This window comes from Pelmatolapia mariae, linkage group LG8 (genome assembly GCF_036321145.2).
Source record: "Pelmatolapia mariae isolate MD_Pm_ZW linkage group LG8, Pm_UMD_F_2, whole genome shotgun sequence".
Lineage (NCBI taxonomy): Eukaryota > Metazoa > Chordata > Actinopteri > Cichliformes > Cichlidae > Pelmatolapia > Pelmatolapia mariae.
In genome coordinates, this window is record NC_086234.1 from 11,614,744 (window position 1) to 11,632,814 (window position 18,071).

The following is an 18,071-nucleotide window of genomic DNA, read 5'->3' on the forward strand; positions in this document are numbered from 1 at the left end:
TTAATCCCATAAATCATCAGTTAATATTTATCCAGCTTCCTGATTCATATAAATTAATGAATAAGGAAGCTGGATAAGACAAATTTGGGCCTTTTTTTTCATGAGACTCTGTGGGGACAGATTTGCTTTTGTGATCTTGCCTCAAGTGGACATTTCAGCAACTGCATTTCTTAATTTTTTTTGGTTCATTTATACAGTTTTTATTATTCAGCAGCAATAGCAAAATGGTTTTCCATGTAAATCTGCTTTATAACACTTCATAGCAAATCCAGTTTTTAACAAAACCAAAACAGAATTATCATGGTACTGAAAAAAAACCTTTCAATGTACACTCTGCTCTATGTGACTGTAGAATTTATGGCGACCACATCTTGTTGTAGTTTTTAATCTTTTGGTATTTGCTGACTATATAAACACATTTACCGGGATAAATAGTTATTTTACGTTTTATAATGTTTATTCTAACCAATAATTAGGACGGACAAACTTTAAACTACAGCTGTCAATAGCAGAGCCTTGACCTAGGGACAGTCATGGCTCATGCAGTCGATTATCTAACAATCGGAAGGTTGATGGATTGATCCCGAGCTCCTCCAGTCCTTGGGCACGATACTGAACCCTGAGTTGTCCCTGACGCATTTGTTTTCATGTTAGTTAGCATCATGTCAGATAAATGAATGAGTGTGGTTGGGTGAATGAAAGATGCTATATAAGTACCAGACAATTTACCTCCCATCTGACTCCAATAACTGCTTTGAGGCGGTTTATATTGCAAGGTAAAAAGACCCTACATAATTCAAAAGAACCATCCACAATCACATGATCCCCTATAAGCAAACACTTGGCAACAGTAGGAAGGAAAAACTCTCTTTTAACAGGCAGAACCAGGCTCGGGGAGGAGCGACCATATGTTGTGACGGTTTGGGGGATGAAGGGAAAGAGAAGAAAGCAGAGAGAAACAGGACAAAAGGGAAACTGTAGGACAGAGCCAGAGTTTAATTATTTCTAATGATTAAATAAAGCAGTGGTGTATAAACAGACAGAGCGTGAAAAGAGATAAATGAAGAAGAAACACTCAGTGCATCATGGAAAGCTAGCTAGTTAAATTAGCTGGATGAGCAGCCTAGTATGATCAGACTATATTTGCAGTATTAACACTTCATAACCAGTGAGCATGGTCTTAGGGCACGAATGGTGTCGGCTGTTTCTAGTGAAGAAGGCAATTTCAGATTCTGGGTTATTTCCCAAGGGTCACCACAGATCGATCCACCTGTCACATATTTTACACTGGATGCTTGTGTCTCCTCTCAGTATCAAACCAGGGATTTAGGTCTAAAAGGGAAATGTGCTAACTACTACATAGAACCACTTTTGCCATTTCTAGAGTAAGCCATTTAATTATTTTTCTTTTTATTCTTAGGGTATTTTTTATTTATACATATTTATATATTTCAGTTGGATTAAAAAACACTGATTATTTTTTGAAATTCATAGTAATCTAAACATGCTTACACTTCACATTTTTTTGCTGATGTAAATCACTCATAATGAACCTAGTTAGAGGACCCGCATCTGTAACTCCAACAACGATTAAATATAACACTGAATAACTAAATGCTGTAAGTCTAGCCTTGGGGAAGAGGCACTTGAATAGGATAACTTTGTCTAGCATCACATCATTTCTTTTGTTTACTTTGATGTCTGACATTTGTTAACTTAGTTCGTTGGATTTAGGACACGAGCAGCAGAGCTGAAAAGCTAGTATTTATATCAATACTTTATAACCAGTCTGCGTGGTGTAGGGCATTGTTTTGAAAATGAACATGTCCTCTCCAGTCTAGAAGGTCATTTCAGATGCTCTCTTATTTCCCAAGTGTCACCACAGCAAATGCATCATGGATTTTTGGCATGTAAAGACAAAGAAGATCCCGGCAGAACCACCTCTGCCATTTCTAGAGTTAAGTTATTTAAATAATTGTGTTTTGAATTCTTCTTTAAATCGTCTTTTATGTTATTATTTGTACATTTCATGTTACATTGAAAATTATAGTAAGTAACTTTGGAAATCTAAACAGTTTCTATTTCAAATTTATTTTGTTGGTGTCAGCTTATTTATAACACAATAGTGATGACTCTTTGCAGAGTCATCATTCCCTTTCTGTGAATTTTTGCTTAAGGTCCCAGACTCCACAGTTAGAACTGATTTCTACATTTCTTCTTAGGAAACCCGCGTGTCATCCGTTTGACCTCTCACCCAAGCATCACACAACACCAGAGAGAGACTGAGAGAGAGAGAGAGAGAGAGAGAGAGAGAGAGAGACTGACTCCCACTGTTCGCGTCGGGAGCCTGAGCGAGAGGCAGAAGCGAAAGAAAGACTGTCACACAGCCTGGCTTGCATGCTTTAACTTGTTCTCATGTAACCGCCCGTGAAGGAAAGAAACAGAAGAAGAAAACAGAACAATTGCATGGATTTACAAATGCTTTTAAATCTCGTGACCACTGACCAGGGAATATGAGCCGGCTATGAGAAGTTGTTTGATCCGACCGGACGTGCGAGCGCTGCCGGCTCCAATAAAGAAACTCGTGGTAGGTTTTATTTCACACAGCAGCCTGCTGTGTTTTCACGGCTGTTTAACCTTTTTTAACATCAGTTTTCTTCTGTGAAACCTGTTGTCTGCGCCAGTTCAAAATAGTTCATGCACTCGCTTCTCTGGCTGTGTGTCTGAAGGGAGCGGGTGCAGAAATGGAAAAGTTTATGGCTGATTTGACTGTGCGCGCACAGTGTATAGCTACGGCCGGAGACATCATAAGTATAACGGACTCCTTTCAGCGCAGAGGCGCCCGCTCTCCCTAAAGGGAATGAATGGGTCACTATGTATTCTAATCAAACCCAAGATTTGACTCATTTTAAAGCGGCGGAGAGAGCCGCGGCTCCTGAGAGTTACCGACAAGAGCGCCAATCGTGGGCGAACATCGTGGAAATCATTCGCAAAACTATCGAGGAAATCTTATTCGAGTCGCAATCAGTGAAGCGGTCGCTTTTATTCTAAACTAACCACAGCGAGGTCTTTGGTCACATTTCCTGCGAGAAAATGTGGCTTCCATTCATGAGATGCAGGATTTTCAACCGTGAGAGACCAAACAAAAGGATTTCCTGCTGACCAATGAGAGCAGGGGAAGCCTCTGGAGGGACGGAGCGGTCCTCTCTTTGTCCAACAACACCAGACCGACCACCGATGCCTGCCGCGAAGCCAGCGTGACCGGGGGGTGTTTGGGAGGGAGACGGCATCTTTTTGAGATTGCGCGTAAAGGCGCACCTCACAGTCAAGCAGGATCTGAAAACACCTGCACATTTATCTTTAACTGTCTGAAAGAATTTGCAGGAGGTAGACATTTAAATTAGAATATGCTGGTGCTTTATGGAGTCATGTAATGTGCTTGGTTAGTGGCTGACACATGCCCCTCGGTGTGAATCACCTCACTTTAACCTCCTTCCCCCTTAACTTTCGGCTTGGTTAAGTTAATGTGCACAGTAGCTACTACAAGGGATTTTAATTACTGTAATCGAGCTTTTAATTGAGCACAGGTAGCACAGTGGCTGCAGTCGTCTCAAACGCTGAGAGAACTTAATCGGCGAAAGAGCACTTAAGTGGCAGGACAATGCAGAGGTGATGGGAAATCTGTCAAGAGCACTAGTGCTGGCTGAAGCAGTTCATTGATTAGATGAATGCCAGGGAATTAATGAAGTGTTTAAAGACCTGAGACATTTATCAAGCAGAAATGCCAAGCATCCTATAGCAACCATCAACTTAAACGATTTGTGTCACCGTACATCTCATATTTGTGGGTTTTAAGGGCAGTTAACTGTGCAAGCAATGTGAAGACGTCATCTTTTTTAAAATTACATATCATGAACTACTAAGCACTCATTCAAAAAATAAATTAAAGAGCAACCAGTGATGAAATTAATAATTGCTATCATCCATAAAGAACACTTATTTTTAAAGCTTATATATCATGTCATGTTGTTTACATGGCGCGGCAGGATATATTCAGTGTCAGTGTATGTGTGTCTGTGCCAGGGTGTGTAGCTGTTTGTAAGTTGACACAGTCTATGTGGGAAGCCGAGTCGTAGGCGTAAGTGTGGTGGGGATTCTCTTTCTCACCGCAGTATATTATTATACAGTGAGTGGGATGGATGATTAAAATGATTTAAATGCCTCGACTGAGGGTAGCGTGCGTGGCCTCTAGCAGCCTCACTGTTTTTGTTTGAGCTCTTTTTAAAAAAAAATTTCTACCCAAAACAGATTACTGGAGTGACTGAAGCACTTTAATGAATTACTCTGGCCAGCCCAAGTTGAGCTATCATATCAAACTTCTGACTGGTGTAGCGTCAACGTCGCTCTTCATACTGGGCTGATGAGGCATTCATTTCGCAACTTGAAGAAGCAGAGCTATGAATGAATAATATTTCTGTCAAGTATGAGAAGAAAGATTTTTTTCAATGAGGCTTTGATTACGTGTAAATGTGAGCACAGCGGGATTAACAGTTTCAAACACTGTTTTTTTCTCCAGTCCTGAAGATGATCACGCTTCTTTCACAGAAAGGATAAGATCAGTTTTGATGTGAAACATCACGTCGGCAGAAAAATGCATATAAATATGACGTGGCGATCATCTTATTGCTAAGCAGACCACAGTCTGTATGTAAAAGATGCCTCGGGTTCTGAAAAACGATGGGGAATGCATGAGCAGATCAGCAGAAGCCAAGAAGACAGAACTTTAAGAGAAAATAACCCTACTTCTCTCCTGATTTATGACCTCAGTATACTTTTCTTTTGTATACATTTCTTTATTTTTGGCCTTATTTACAAGTTTCAAGCCATATTTATTGCCAACACGTTCTCACTCCCTAAGGGTTATTGCAGCACTATAATTATTTTCCAAGAAAAGGTTTAAATTGACGTAAAACACATGATAAGCAGAAAATGACTATGACAAGTCGTTACCCGATAAATGACTGACAAGTGACTCCTCGTCATGGGTAAAGAGTCACTTCCACTTCCACTCCCTGCCCATGACATCTGAGCAAGGAGTGGAAGTGATGTCAATGGCCAAAATGCAGAACTTATAATAAATAAACTTGCGGCTTAAAATTTGTCATCTCCAAACCATTACGTGTCTATATCTCATTTATAAAATCGATGGCTCAGACTTGATGTAAATGATTTTTCTGCTGGTTATGAAGTGGAAGCTGCTTGTACTGAACTTTGCAGCTCTCTTTTTCAGACCTATCTTTGTTCACTGCAGTGGTGAGTTGTGCGTTTTCCTTTGTTTTTCAACCCACCGTTTAGTCCATGAATAATGCATGTTGCCTGGCTCCAAGTGCCTCTACTTTCACCAAGAATCTTTCAAAAGGGGCCGAGTTCGTTTAAGTTGATATGAGATTTATATGTAGATCACAGGAATATAAATAACAAGCTAAAGCTGTTTAAGCAGGGTTTGTTTTTCCTAATGCATTTTTTTATGTATTCAAAATCAAGCATTCTGTTGAGCAAATGACAAAGGCTAACTTTAAGTATATTTCCAAGGATGTCGTTTTATAAACTACACCCAAGCTATAGGCTGTTATATATTGTAAGTTTGATAAAGAAGAAATGCTAATCTATCTTTGTTGGAATTTTCTCAGGGGCAGGGGATGCAATAGACATAGCAGATGCAGTCTATAGGAATTCAATTTAAGTGACCTTTACCATTACGATTACCGTAGAGAATTTAAAAGAAAATATGCAAAGGGCTGTGGTCTTTTCAGAGTCATGGATTTAAGGTCATTAGACACTGACAGTGATGAAACGTATCCCAATGTTTGGACGAAGGCTGAATTACACACCGGATTAGTGCAAGTGCACAAGATGAACCCAAGTGTTTTGTGCAGTGGGGCAGCTTTTATTAGCAGAGAGAAGTGAAGACTTTCATGTCAATCGTGCCATTGTGCATTTAGTGTCACATGCATTTGCCACGTCGGTGCGTTTGTTTATTCATGCAGTTTTAATTTAGGTGTAATTTTCACCGGGATAATCCAGTCCATAAATCTTGAAACGCTTTCATATTCTGCTGAGGCCCCGGCGGTGTCTTGATTTATCAAAATGAACTAGAAAGCGGAAGTATTAATGAACACCGGTGCATGGTCTGTCTTCCTGCCAGCTTTCTTTTGCCCCACATTTCTTTGTTTTCTGTGAGAACTCGTCTGGGACATTTTGCACCAGATGGGGCAACAGTGTGTCCCAGAGAAGCTCTGTCTCATCCCAAAAGCCTCTGATCAGACCCTGTGGCATTTTTTCCCTGGTGGTCAAGGGAAGCCAACTACCCCCCTTTCTGTTCAGATTTTAGTAGTTATTTAAAGAAAAAAAACAATCTGTCTAACACTTTTAGTAATTCTTCTCCCCTCCTGTTATCTTTCTCACTCACCACTGAGGACTTGTCTGTAAAATACACTGAATCACTGTACTTCTGAATGCTGGAGAGATTGTGGCTGTTTACAGCTTGTGCAGGCTTGTTTGTGTTCTCAGTCTGTTATGCTGGGCCCTGAACATTTGATCTAGCTTTAAATGATAAGGAAGCATGGACAGTATCATTGTACATCAGGCAAGTAAAACAGGGTTTGTAAGCAAAGGTGCTCTGATTGCATTGGGAATGAATGGTTCTTTTCTATTCATTATGAAAGAGAGCACATTGCATGTCGGTAAACTTCAGCATCGGGTATGTTGCATACTCTCTGCATATCCTGTATCTGCATGTTTTGTGTAAAATGCAATCGTGTGGTTTAGGGTTACTGTCTCACTTGGCTTCCTCAAAATTGTACCTCACACCACACCACAGATCAGTGCTTTTGATATTGAACACATAGCTTTCTTTTTCTCAGTGACTCACGCATTCCAGCCCTGCACTGATAACTGGCACCCATTTTGTTCTCTTACATGGCCTTTTTCCATCCTGTAGCACCACTGTGTTGAAGCATCTGACCTCTGTCTTGTTTCTTTTAAAAAAAAAATCAGCCACTGCTGCAGGATGCTTTATATCAAGTTTTCACTGGTGCACCGATCACTAGACATATCGAAATATGAAAAAAAATCTGTCAAGTTTTCACCCTCCTTTCAGGCTTTTTACGAAACCTTTGTTTTCTTCAGCACTGGCTGCATGTTGCATGCTGTAGATTCAGTATGTAATCAACCCTCAGCAATACGAACCCCTCCCACTCCCACGACATGACGTCTTTTCAGTTAAGCTGTGTCCTTAGGGTCTATGAGTCTGCTCTGAGGATTAGGGAGAAACTTACATTTTTGAAAATGTCCATATTTAGTATTCACACTTGCTTAAATAGTTTCAGTTCTGTTTAGTTTGAGTTCTGCTTTTCCAATTTTAGATATCTGCGTCATTTTTCTTATTAGAGATTTTCAGTGTCATTGGAGCCCCATTGTGCTACTGTTGACGCATACTGACACATCCATGTTTTCCTTTAAAAGGTGAGGTGTGGTTGCTGTGAAGGCATTATCAGAAATGCAGCGTAGTACAGATTCTGTACTGTTTGGTCAGTTACTGAGTTTTGTGTGGGAGAATCGTATGAAAAGAAGCAGCCATAGCGAGATGAAAAGGTCAGCACGTGTCTTGGTCCTCGCTGTTGTTTTCCACTGTCACACCACAACACATCAAGGTGAAAACTTCCACTGAGCCAGGGTGTCTCAGTTGCTCGCAGTCGCTCATGGCATAGTTTGGTGTGACTAAACCCACCACAGTGGAAAAACCCTATAATACTTGTCTTCCTGCAATGTGCATTCATAAACTGTGCTCACGGCCACAGAGCAGTTTTGTTTTGAAAACTAATCTTTGTGGGTTAGACACCCACTTGGCTAAGAGATTTCTGGTCAGTGTTGAAACCCTCAAAATCTGTAAAGTGTTTACCCTCCCTTCATGTCAACAGAATATTGTCAACAAAACAAAAAACTTCCACCTTCTTTTTATTTTCTGTATTCAAAGATTTTCTCTTATTTAAAACTGAATATTTTTTTTGTGTTTTCAATGTTTGAGCAAAACAACAATTTGAAGACTTTATTTATTTGTCAGAGCTTTATCATTCAAGTAATTCTATGTCCCGTGAAGACTGCACATCTTGCAGACTTTAGTGGAAACATACATGTATCTCATTAGTATGCGAAATAGCTTTTTGCGTCACCGTAAACAAACCGGCTGTCAGAAGCTGTGTTGTTCTCTATGTCTATTTAAAAGTCTTAGGCCATTCAAGCAGTCTATCAAAAGAGACGTCGGCACTTAAAGATGTCGTCTTCAGCTTCTCGCCTGTCACAGGAAATCCTTTGTTGCCTTTGTAAATTTTCATAAACAGACTAGTGTTTTTGTAAGCTTGCGTCTAAGTGACAGCGGGCTTCAGTGTATGACTGAATGATCTGTACTAGAAACAGTATCCGGCTGCATTCTGGCTGTGTTTTAGTGTGGGAGTTGGACTTTGAAATTAACGGTGCGTGCAGGGTGCCCGGTGATAGATGGATCCTCCAATGAAGTCATGTTATGTATTCCTGATGAGACTAGTGAATCAGTGGAGAGGATTTATGTGGCGGTGGAGGAGCAACCACTCCAGAAGATGTTGTCTGTGTGAAGTGGTGGACTGAGGCTGTTTGTCATTGTGCTGAGCATCCAGTGATTAAGCTACCATGCTGACAGACATTCATCTGCTTTATCAAGTGAATGACTTGCATGCAAAATGCATTTGACTCCAGTAAACAATGGGAAGTTTAATGGCAAGTCACATGCTTCATCTTCTTTTTGGTGTAATCCCATAAGTCACAACGATTTGCTAGGCAAACAGTGGTTTGTCTCTGGTTCCTTGCAAATTTAAAGCAATGAATAAAAAAAAAAAAAAAAAAAGCTACTACATGTACTGATAAGTGGGAAAAATTAAAGGAAAGGAAAAAAATCACATGAAAACCAACCTGTTTTCAAGCAGCATGTGAGTTTTAATGTGCAGAAATGATTGTTGTGAGAAACAATTTCAAATTTCTTCAATAACGCAACAAACCGTGTGCTACTGAGATATCTCACTGGGACTTTGAGGTGCTGAGTATGTCTGGCAACTCACGGTTGCGTGACACTGCCAAGCTGGGGGTCATTGCTTGTATTAATGATGCATGGTGAGCTGAACTGGCTTTTATTTCCCACACCATCTGTATCCAGTTGTGCCATGTAGATGGATTTTGGCGAGCTGAACAACCCCCCTTAGCAGCCAGTAGTATGATTTATGGGACTGTGGCACAAAGGGATGATGTGTGCAGAGAAAACTATTTGCAATTATGCAAATATCCACATTCACAATATACATCTTATTTATTTAATGCAAGGTTTAATATTGTGTTTTCCACTAAATATTCAAAAAGAAGTTCAGTGATCTCAACTGTTTTTGTTTAGTAAAAGCAGAGACATTTATATCTTTCAGGAGAACATAAAAACTGAAAAGGGTTGGAAAAGGATGAAAATTTAATTTAGATAATTGAGAAATAATTGAACAACAGAGGTTTGTGAAACCACTAGGTCTAGATGTGTAGTATGATATTAAAATAAGTAGTGATAAAGAAATCTTGGAGCAGAGAGAAAAAATGGCTGATATCGAGAAATCAGACTGAAGAACAGCACAGAGTCACTAATCATAGCAGCACAGGAACAAGCTGTGAGCACAAGAATCATGTGTATATGAAATATTTTAAAATATTTATATTCACAATATTATTGGATGACCACCTTTACTCCTAAAAGCAACTCTTTTTGGCAAGTTTTCTTTAAACAGTCTTCAGGAAGCTCTCAGGAAGATCATGAAGCCTGGTTCTCCGGGCTTCATGATCAATCATTTCTGCTGAGGCTTTAGCCAAAAGTACAGTGGATCAGCTGAAAGGTGAGATTTATCTCTCAGATACTGTGTCTTATCTTTTTTCCTATTTCTTAAGGACATGACTTATATGTTCATCTGCTGTAAAAAGAATAGTTTTTGTAATTTTTTTGTTCTTCACTTGACGAGTTTACTAATTTTCTTAAGGATTGGCTGCACACCAAAGATAATTCATGATTTCCTGTAATAGCTGTTTGGAATCATCTTCCTTTTTTCAAAAATACAATTTGAGGCCTGTCAAACTGTTATCTTCAACATTTGTCATTCTATTATTTAGTGCTGAAAAACTTGTCCAGTGTGACCTTTCATTTTGTGACAAGCAGTCCAAACATTTCATGAAAAAATGAGAACAACTGTTAAACCTACTACTTCTCATCAATTATTCATTTTTCATATTTGTGAAATTTTTCATGTTTGTGAAATATTTAATTAATATAAATTAAAAGAACAGACAAATATATACCACAATTTCTATTAAGACTAATGTGACTTAACATATTAGATTATATCTTACTTTCTTAACTATTCAGTACGCAATTACTTGAGTTTGGATGAGTCCAGCATACCATCACACTATCTATCTATATCTATATATATCTCTCTATCTCTCTATATATCTACCTCTATATATAGATATATCTATATATCTATATATAGATAGATGTGTGTGTGTGTGTGTTGCCATGGAATTTCTTGGGGTTGCAGGGCAGTAGAAAGACAGAATTAGTGGTTCTCTGTGTGTGTGACTCCAGTATCTTTCTCCCAGATGTCACTCTAATGGGCCTCAGCACAGACCTGTGGGCACCTCAACAAAGTAGAGCACCACAGATAGATGTGTTGATTTCCCAATTACCCCTGGCTACTCTTTTTTTGATGAGCAGCTGGGAAACCTTTCAGTGTCCCAGTCATTTCTCACCTGTGAGAAATGACTTAACTGAGATTTTTTTTAATAACCGCACTATGCTGAAAGCTTTTGCTTTTGGTCGTGTGTTACTCTGTGTTACTTGCAATGTACCTTAACACAAGGTTAAAGCTGCAATTAGAAGTACCAACAGCAACAGCTCGGGGGCTTATTTAACCCAAAGAAGAGGATGCATCTTGGCATGCACGTGCAATTTGGCAGCACGTCTGGTTTAGCTGAAAGGCCAACACCGAGTTCCGTTTATCAGACAGGTCCGAAATGTTCAGCTAAAGTGTCAGACGTACCTGCAAGGCTGTTTACATTTTTGTGAATTTTTGGCAGTGAGGACACAGATGTGGCTTGGGTCACAAGGAATTTGTACAAATGTTATTTCCATCGCTTTAGCTATCATTTTGTGGGATTATCCCCGCGAAGTTAATTTGGAGCTGGAGTTTTATATCTGTGCCGGCAGCTGCTGCCAATATGAACCTTTGGTGTAGCAGAGAAATTGTTACACTTTGCAAGATGGATGTGCTGTTGTAGTTAGAGCATCCCTCAGCCTGCTGCAATTCATCAGGATATGGCCAAGCAGGTAGAATTGTGTATATATAATCTACTTCTAGGAGGAACAGGACAGATGTATTACCGTGATTTACCTGACACTCAAATTACAGTGTAAGTAATGCTTCTGCTAGAGGTGAAACATAGTGACAGCCTTATAAATTAAAATATACCATGGAATTAATCCTAGCTATTAAAAGGAGACCTCTTAATGCTCACCTTTAATTTGGAAAATTAACCTGCCTGGCTGTCTGTTAAGCCTGTCCAAGCCTTCGTTACTGTTGAGTCATTTGTATAATGTAGCAGGAAGAAAATAAAGCACAGCACCTTATAAGCTGAAAACCTACAGGCCAATTTAATATTATAGATCCAGTGGGATGCCCTTGAGTAGCCTTCTTAAAACTGTTTGCATCAGACCTGCTCCCTAGTGAGGGAGCCAACTGACTTAGTAATAGCTTACATTTTGTTAATTCACACGTTTTCTTGGCAGTCATAGGCTAAGACTCAAACCATGCTCATAGCTGGCAAGACAAGCTCTGACTGCTAACTAGGTGTGAAACACTATTGCATAGGATTACCATATATGTCTACTAGAGAACCTGCAGAAATCAATGAATTACAGATAAAACAGGAAGCTGCTCTAAACACGTCATGGCCTTTGGTGCTTCTCCTCATCACAAGATAGTAGCAGATGAAAACTTGTCTGACTCCAGTTTTAAGTGGAGATGGCGCCTTGCTGGGTGTCAAGAGCGTCCAAGTTGTATTTGCAGAGAGAGGCTGAATTTCTCTGATTATGTCGAGTTGCTTCTGGAATCCTCAAAACAGCAGGATTTTACAAACATTGTATTTTTATTTCCTCCAGCTTTAGTCAGAGTCTCACAAGTAAACAAGTTTATTTGCAGGAAACTGGAGTTACAAATTAAGACAAATACCATCATACATATTACAAAAGAATCCTTGACCATTACATTAGAATTAAGATAATTGAATTGAACCTGGAGCTGCAATTTTAAACAAAAAAGAAGTTAACAGTTTGTACAGTTTGATAGTTTTAATTTCATAATGTGCTCAAATACATTAACAAAAACAATTAGATAAACTCATAAATCTGTTAACTACCGAAACATTTTTTTCTGATCAGCAAATAAGTATTTTCTTGTCAAAAGATCTGCAGAAAGGGCTGATTCAATGAATAGGAAAGGTAAGAATACTTAATTCATAGGTATATTTTTTTCTTCCCTGGGATGTTAAAGTTGTTTTTAGTACATAATGCTAGAAATGGTGGGTAAGTTGTAAATGTCACTGAATATCTTGTTCAGCAGCAGCTCAGATAATAGTGATAGCAATAAAGAGTTAAATGTTTTCACTTAAGGTGGTAAGATGGAAAATTATGTCCCTGAAAGCTTAATAAGCATTGACCTTATTGATTTTCAAAATACACAGTGTATATAACATAATTCTGTATATACTGTATCTGTTTATGTCAGTTGATATATTGATTGATAGTCCAGTCTCAGATGTGCATGGTGAGATGGAAACACATTGCTTCACTCTAAGGAGTCGGGGCAAGGTTGCGCTCATATGCTTAAAAGCTTAGGTTTAGCAGATACAATATTTATGTTTCTTGAATATTGCTATAATAAAATATGTTTGTAAAACTGATGCAAATATATAATAATATATTTATATATAATAAAGAATATTTCATGTATATTTCCCATTCATGTGGCAGTCATGCAAACTTCTTTGCTCAATCTAGCTGGGAAAAAAGGGGAACTCATTGAACTCATGCTACTATTTAATCTTTTGCTAGTTAAATATATTTATATTGGGGTGGCTGTGGCGCAGTAGGTTCAGTACAGCAGGTCATCTATTAATGGTTTGACCTCTGCATGTCAAGTATCCTTGACCAAGATACTGAATGCCAAGTTGCTCCCAATGCTTTCATCAGAGTGTGAATGCTTGTGAATGATACAAAACACTTAGACATTAAAAAAGTGCTTATATGAATGTGTGTTGGTGAATTGGTGAATAAGACATACTGTAACAGTATAGGTTAGGAAACATCTTCTGATCCTTCAACTTGGTGGACCATAAATATTTGTACTGGTTTCCATGTCATTGTATCTGTAGTGATGATCCAAGCACCAAAAGGCCACTTGACTGAATTTGAAGTCATTTCCAATCCACTGTGGTGGAAAAAACTAAGGTCCACCATGGCCAATACCTTTAACACTTTATCATCTAATTCTTAAAAAAAACAAAACAAAAAAAACCAAAACACAGACAAAAACTGAGAGAATGACTGAAAGTTAGAAATGAGCTCAAATTCATAGTGCAAAAAGAGCACACGACACTACCATCAGAACCAAAAACCACACGGTTGAAAGATCTGTGTGGCTTCCTCCTGGCTCTAATTCTCTACACCTGTGCTCTCAATGCCTTTCTTAAATAGGGTAATGTAAAACCCATTCCCCGTGTTGCTCAAGTGACACTACTGCATAAACAAACAACAAAATACACTTTGAATGAGATCGAATCTAATTTAGATAATTATCTGTCCAACACTTTATTCGTTTCAGCTCCAGTCAAATACTACAATAGTTTGGAATTGCTCTCTAAACACATTCAATGCTCATGCCTTGTTTTGGGGAAGAAAACATGATGAAAATTTTCGCATAGGTCCTTTAATTTCTCAACCTGGACTCTGACCAAGTTCCACTGAGTGTAAACCAAACCTTAAATATATTTATGCATGCACAGCTGCTCCATAAAGTCGTATTTTAGTAGTGGTTCACCCTTTTGAAGTGTAGCGTGATTCCAAAGTATAAAATAGCATTTACAGATGTGTTTGTTAAGAGGGTCACTGGGCAAGACACTGAGCATGGAAAAATACAACTGCAGTATTGTTTTACATCTAAATTTAGTCTTGACAGTCTTAACCACAGCATATGGTTTCTTTTTTAATACAAGTGTTATTGACTGAATATAGTTTCCCCTGAATTTTTCTGTGAGCCAATAGGGATCAAAATCTTTTATGCCGCTCTGTGGGTTGAGAGGCATTCCACTGGAAATGGTAAACATTCCCACTGGATTAATTACCAACTCCTTTTCCTCTGTTCTGTCTGTTTCTTGTCAGAATGGAGGTTAACAGTGGAATGAACTTTGGTCCACATGTAGAGAGTTTGCCTGTCAGGTCTCATAAAGCGCGAGGAGGTGAGTAGGACCAGGTGTCGGTGGATTGTTCAACAAATGAAAAGTTGGATGTCTGAAAGAAGAGGTCAGATTAGGTAAAAGGGACAAGTTCTAGCATCTTGTAGTTGTTTGTAGTGTTGTCTCTTGTACAGATCTTTGAAGTTTTTACAAAAGTGTTATTGCAAGTTAGAAACTTTCTATGTCTATCTTGCATTGTTTGTGAGTAGTCTTTTTTTAAACCTAACTTATAAGAAAACAGGTGCGTTGTTGGGATTCTAATGTTGTCCGATATGTTATAGATGTTTGTGGCTTGTATTTTCAACTTATTGCTATTTTAATCATCTACACCTTACCAGACAGTATAATACACATAAAAATCGACAATAATATCAGCACAAAAACTTTACTTTAAAATTGCAATGGCAATGTGCTGTTGTGTCACCAAAGACGGTGGGATTCACTCACTGGGGACAATGACTTTGATATTGGGATCAGTTAACAGATAGGTACCACCATTTACAGCTGCTACAATGGCTGAAAATTATAAATGACCGAAACTAGCTAATTTCAACAATTATCTGTTTATTTTTAAACTCTACCTTCTAAGAAAACAGGTGGTTTGCTCAGATTTTGATGGTGCACAATATCTTATACATGTTTATGGCCTGCATATTCAATGTGCATTGCTGACAATTTTAAATTCCAGAAGTAAGCCTCCACTAACAGCTACTCTCATTACACTCAGTGTTATTCAAAGAGGCACACAGAGTTCACTTGAGCAGTCCACCCAGGTGTAACATCCACCTAATAATCTAAAAACAACACTGCACATTCCTTTTGCCTTCATTTTAAACAACATGAGAAGAAGGGATGTCACAATACCCAACTTGACACCCAGTTTGATAGCAAAAGAAAATGATTATCCTGCCTACTTAAATGTGCACTGCATAGCATTAATAATAATAATAATAATGGATTGCATTTATATAGCGCTTTTCGGGACCCCTCAAAGCGTTTTACAATACCACTATTCATTCACTCTCACATTCATACACTGCAAACATTTTAGCCTATGGAACGTGGGGGATTTTGTAACAGCAATGCCAGCTGTCTCAAAAGATAACACATTCAGACTAATATTGGATGTTGTTGAACTGAAGCACATTCACCTTTTTAATTATTTTTTTTTTTACCTTTTAAATCCAAACAGATTTGGATGCTGGACTTTCTGGTGCTTTCCTAGATTGGAAGTATTTACTCCCTTGATCTGAAAAGCATGATAGCATTGTTTACATATTGCCTTTAGGAAATAAGTTATCCCCCTGCACCTTAATGCCTTCATTATCTATGCATCAGGGTTCAGGTTCAAGTTACTGTATTTGTACTGGCAGACAGCTTTAGTCTCTCCAGACCTCGAAATGAGACTTTGGAAACCAGTGGCTGATGTCACAGTAGCTATGTCCATCTTTTATTCTATGAACTTTCCCTGTGCCTGTGGTCATCCTTCAGCATGTAAAGATACAACAGAATACTTGTAGCCATATACTACCCCATTCTGCTTACAGTACCTATGATAGACAAAAAATATTTTGTGGTCAGAATTACGGTACTTTAAGGTATCACAAATATGGGTTCTGATAGCATCTCTGTTGAGATCTACCTCATTAATTGTTGCTATGCTGAGATCACCAAGGCTACAGAGCATAAGGATAATTATCAGGTAAATTTGGTGTCCATCTGCAAAATGAGTGACTCACAGGTGATTCAAATGTGCTATTTGTCCCCAAATACTTTGCTATTAAAAGATACAGAAGAGCACCTCATGTGGTATAAAATGGTCTTCTGTACTTTGCAGCATTTAGAAGTCATGGCAGATGGCTGCCCCTCCCTGAGCATGTTTTTGATGGAGGTTTCTTCTAGTTAAAAGGGAGTTTTTACTTCCCACTGTCACCAAGTGCTTGCTCAAAGGGGGTAATTCGATTATTGCAGGGTCTTTACCTTACAATATAAAGCAGATTTGGTGCTATATAATTAAAATCGAGTTAAATTGAATTGGATAAGTAATATAGTTTATGTGGGTTTGTACTCTTTTGAACCCATCTCTACAGCCACAAACAGAAAAACCAGTCACTGTGAATTAAACTAGTATTTCATGACATCTTCTTCCCCATCCCATGCAACTTACTGACAAGTTAGTGCTGTATTCAAGATCTCTGGATCTCTTTTATCGCAAAATCTGTCAGCAAGATGGATTAATATTTCACAAAAATAAGAAGAATAATCAACATAAAGGAACATAGACAGACATAAAACACTTGATAAAAGAGAACAGAGAAACTGAATTTAATTGACTGGAAGATTACTATTAGAAAGCTTAAAACAAAGGGAAAAAAGAACAGTAGCAGGGAAAATGCTGAAATGCACACAAGGATCTCTTCAGAATTATTTTTACTCACATGGGTATAAATTTTCTAAAGTTAGATAATAAGTTACAGACACATCACATCGAAGTTCATCCTGATAAATTATTCATTTGAAACTGCTGTGCGAACGCAGCACTGTTTTGCATATGCCCCTCAAGTTTGAAACACCATTTTATCCACACACATACACCTTAATTGTTTATTGTGTTACAGACAGAGCTCTTCAAATAAAACCATCATCCCTTGTTCAGGGTTTGATGTAAAGTATACTCCCATCCAACATAAGACACATGACCTGTCACTTTCCCAGTTATCATTTTCAGGCCTAGTTTATCCTCATTATTTGTGTTCTGTTTGGAGCCCAGAACAGCTCTTCACAGCACATCCATTACCACAATCAATAATTTAAATAGGAGCCATTGTTTTTCTCTGCTTTTTAAATGACGCCATCATAAGCACTTATTCACCTCAGAAGGTGCTAAGGCTGTGGGAAGCTGCCACTGAAATTAAAATAATGAATAAAAGATAAGATGGTGGAAAGTGCTGAACTGGGACTCCAGCCGTCTGAGATCCCAGCTGAGAAGCAGTTATGAATGCAGGGCAGAGGCCACGTTTCTCACCACCCTCCTCGGGAGTGAGAGCGGCTGATGGTTGTGTTTGTTAATTTGACCCGGTGTGCTCATTGGTCGGGCTGAGGTCAGATTGACTTCCTGGGGATTAGATTCTGATCTTTTGGGCCACAGAGTGTGTGATCCGGATGAATGTGATGGATGACTTCTCCTTGGGTAATATGACAAATGAATCCACTCTAAGCCACAGTGAATACAGATCTTCTCCTTGTTTTTCTTATGTGTGCTTGTGATTTACATGATTGAACTGGGCCACAGACCTTTGGGGGTGCTGGAGAAGGAGTGACATATTCGACAGGTCAGGGTGCTCCTGCTCACTCTATTATCAGCCATCTTTGTGGTACACTGTAGACATGCAATATAATACAATCCCCTTTTCCAGGTGTTGTCTTGTAATCCCAAACTATACTAA

The 18,071-nt window shown here is 38.7% G+C and overlaps 1 protein-coding gene across 1 annotated transcript in view; it reads left to right on the forward strand.

Moving 5' to 3' along the window:
- Positions 1-2,351: 2,351 nt before the first annotated feature.
- LOC134633101 (carbohydrate sulfotransferase 15-like) overlaps positions 2,352-18,071 on the forward strand; it is a 41,072-nt gene continuing 25,352 nt past the window's right edge. Inside the window, exon 1 of the mRNA XM_063481958.1 lies at positions 2,352-2,587. The gene's annotated coding sequence lies outside the window, so the exon portion shown is untranslated. The remainder of the gene's footprint in view (positions 2,588-18,071) is intronic.